This window comes from Meleagris gallopavo, chromosome 1 (genome assembly GCF_000146605.3).
Source record: "Meleagris gallopavo isolate NT-WF06-2002-E0010 breed Aviagen turkey brand Nicholas breeding stock chromosome 1, Turkey_5.1, whole genome shotgun sequence".
Taxonomy (NCBI): domain Eukaryota; kingdom Metazoa; phylum Chordata; class Aves; order Galliformes; family Phasianidae; genus Meleagris; species Meleagris gallopavo.
This window is the reverse complement of record NC_015011.2, coordinates 82,925,119-82,928,011: the sequence shown is the minus strand read 5'-3', so window position 1 is coordinate 82,928,011 and position 2,893 is coordinate 82,925,119. Positions and strand designations below refer to the sequence as shown.

The 2,893-nt window shown below is 46.2% G+C and overlaps 1 protein-coding gene across 2 annotated transcripts in view; it reads right to left on the bottom strand.

Moving 5' to 3' along the window:
* The window catches only part of TMEM45A (transmembrane protein 45A), a 20,396-nt gene extending 17,503 nt beyond the window's left edge, over window positions 1-2,893 (bottom strand). Inside the window, exon 1 of one of the 2 annotated variants that reach the window (XM_010720172.2) lies at window positions 2,875-2,893. The gene's annotated coding sequence lies outside the window, so the exon portion shown is untranslated. Of the gene's footprint in view, window positions 1-2,621; window positions 2,784-2,874 lie in introns of those variants that run through there. The other variant, XM_010720179.3, reaches the window with a different exon arrangement.

Below are 2,893 nucleotides of genomic sequence, written 5' to 3'. Positions count from 1 at the left end.
AAAAAAGGATATTGAGAAAATTTAGGGCTTGAGTGATCCAAGAAGGTATTTTCCACCTGCAAGTATGCCAGGTCTGAAAGAAAGTGAGGAATTCTTTGGAGAAGAACAGATTTTCAGGTAACAAAGATAGGGCTTAGTATGATTTATTATCCTTTTGTTGCAGAGGTTGTTCCCTTATGGTAGCGAGCTGTTACTGGGGGGAAAGGCATTAAGGTAGCACTTCATTTTGTAGTACTAGTTGCTAGGGTGACCAAGGGCTTTGAATGAGAAACTTGAATGAAAATATTACTAAGAAGACTATTTTAAAGAGTCACCAAACATGGTAAGCAGAAGTGTCACGTACTGTGAATGCTGGTAAGCTTTCATCTGAAGGACAGCATCAAGCTGACAAAAAATGGGATGGAGCTGACATCAATACACGCAAGAGTACTAATAAGTTATTGACAGTGGCACAGGTGGGACTCAATTTTCATACCAAAACCCCACAGCCCAGCTCAGCCAGACTCTGCAATGCTCAGCATGGCTCCTCACTGGGCACCAAGCAGGTGGCCCCTCCAAGAGCTGAGCTCCTCCTGTACCCTGTGAGGGAGGAGACTGGAGCACAGTGGCACGCGTGCTCTGTGTGCTGGCTTCTCATGGAAATTGCTGATTCCTGTGAGACACAGCCTCTTTTTCCTGCATGCATGATTTCTGAAGGTATTCCATTACGGGATTCCTCACCTCCAGCCATCCTGCCTGTCTGTGGTGTATGGGCCCCTGCGTGAGCCCCTGGGGGCTTCAGCAGGAAAAGGCAAACAAAGTGATTTCAAATATGTGTTTAAATCTCATGGATTCGGACTCTGTAACCAATGATATCTGAGAGCATGAGGCTTGCAGAGTTGTGTTGTGATACAAAGGAAAAAAAAGATAAAAAGCTTTCTTGTGAGTAATTCCCATAAAACCAAGCAACAGAGTGGAAAGTGGGATTTGCATCAAGAGCTTTGCCTTTGCAGACTTGCTTTTGTACCTGGAAGTTTTCTCTGTAAGCCGTGAAGAGATGTACTGCTTGTCACAAGGGCAACCAAGTGTACTGCTTCTACCCACTACTGCTTGGGAAAAACAGGCTTTCAACAGCAGAAACATGGATGCAAAAGAAAAACACTAATAAATGAGTACTGGCAAGGTGGTCAGTAACACTGGTAATATCTGTCCAAGTTATCCCAGCTAGAAAAATTAAAACACCTCACAGAAACAGGTACAGGTTCTCATTACAGGATCACCTTCATTCACTGGATGGGAATCAGCCAGAGCTAGTGCAAGATCATCAGGGAATGTAATGAGTCCTTCATAATGCAAAGATAAAGCAGCAGCAGCAGCACCCGCTGTCTCTCAGCTGGCAGTGGAGGTGGCACAAGCAGGGACACTGATGCTGAGCAGGAGTTTTGGGATTCCAACAGTCCTGCAACTCATCTAAAATGACTGGCGTTACAGATGCTACACTCTGCATCTTAGAAATGGCTAAAGTGTACAGTCATGTGAAGAGGTTTTGAGAATTTTGCTCATAGAGAACTAAAACATTAGAGCAGATCCTAGTTCAGGCATAACTGGATGAGAAGGGACTTAGGGCACCTTCTTGTCATCCAAGGCACAAAGCAGTGCCAGCACACAAGGTCTGACTCATGCTGCACAGTAAGAAAGGAATGTGACAGTGCTGTGCTACTCACTTCAAAAGCACAGATTTTTTAAAAAGCAGTGTTATTTACAATCCCTGGTTTTAGGAGCTTGCCTGACTCTCACCAAATTAGAGAAGACAAAGCAATCACCACTGCCCACCACAGCAGTGTGTGAATGCATCCAGTTGCACCTCAGAAGTGGAGCACGAGCCAGTTGTCAAGAGTTCTGATCCACGTTGCCCAGAGAAGCTGTGGTGCCCCATCCCTGGAGGCAATCATGGCCAGGCTGGATGGGGCTCTGGGCAGCTGAGCTGGTGGGAGACAACCCTGCCCATTGCAGTGGGGTTGGAAGTGGGTGGGCTTTGAGGTCCTTTCCAACCCAACTATTCTGTGATTCTATGATTTCTGTCTTAAGCCTGAAAAGCACAAGTCTCAATTTTGTGCCGCCACGCTGGCTGTCTGCAGCACCGTAAGATGGTATTTCCAGGCAGATTCACTGTGCGAGAGCAAACAGAGAGCGGTTCAACCAAACACTGGCATAATTATTCACGCTCTCCTCGAGATTCATCCGGCTTCTCTGCCCCTGCAGATACTTCTACCCATGCTCTCCACAACTGAGAGAAATCTGTTTGATTTACCCATGTTTGCAAAGAGAAAGATACAGGAAACATCCACATGAGCAACACTGAAAAGTTGCAAAAAATTTTTGAGCCAACTTTGGAATGGTAACAGCAGTTAGTGATGAGTTTTCATATCAGATAGATGCTGAATACATCCCTTTCGCAAATAACAAAGAACTTATGCTGATGTATGGAATGGCACATGCTGCAACTCAAAGAGGACGACAAAAATAGCACTACAAGGCAAAGCAAACAAAGTTACACACGTTAGAGAAATCACACAAGTCTGAGGTATATACGTGCATAGTAATCCTCAAAGAACCAGTTCGACGCAGGAGAAAAAGCATACTTTTTCAAGTAGTTCTCCGTTCAGTTCCTGAGCTCTGACATCCCCAAAAGCTGTTTCTCAGAAGGACAACGCAACGCTGGATACCCAGTCAGCCTTAAGCGCTGCTGGCCGAGCAGAACGCGATCCATCGCCGTAAAACCGAAACGAAACGCGGCAGAGGCAGAGGCTGGAAAAGTTTTTCCCAACCTTTGCTCCGTTTCGAAAAGGAACCGAGAGGCTGCGAGAACCGAAGCGCGGAGCACCGCTCCCTTACCTGCGCCGCCGGCTCCCGC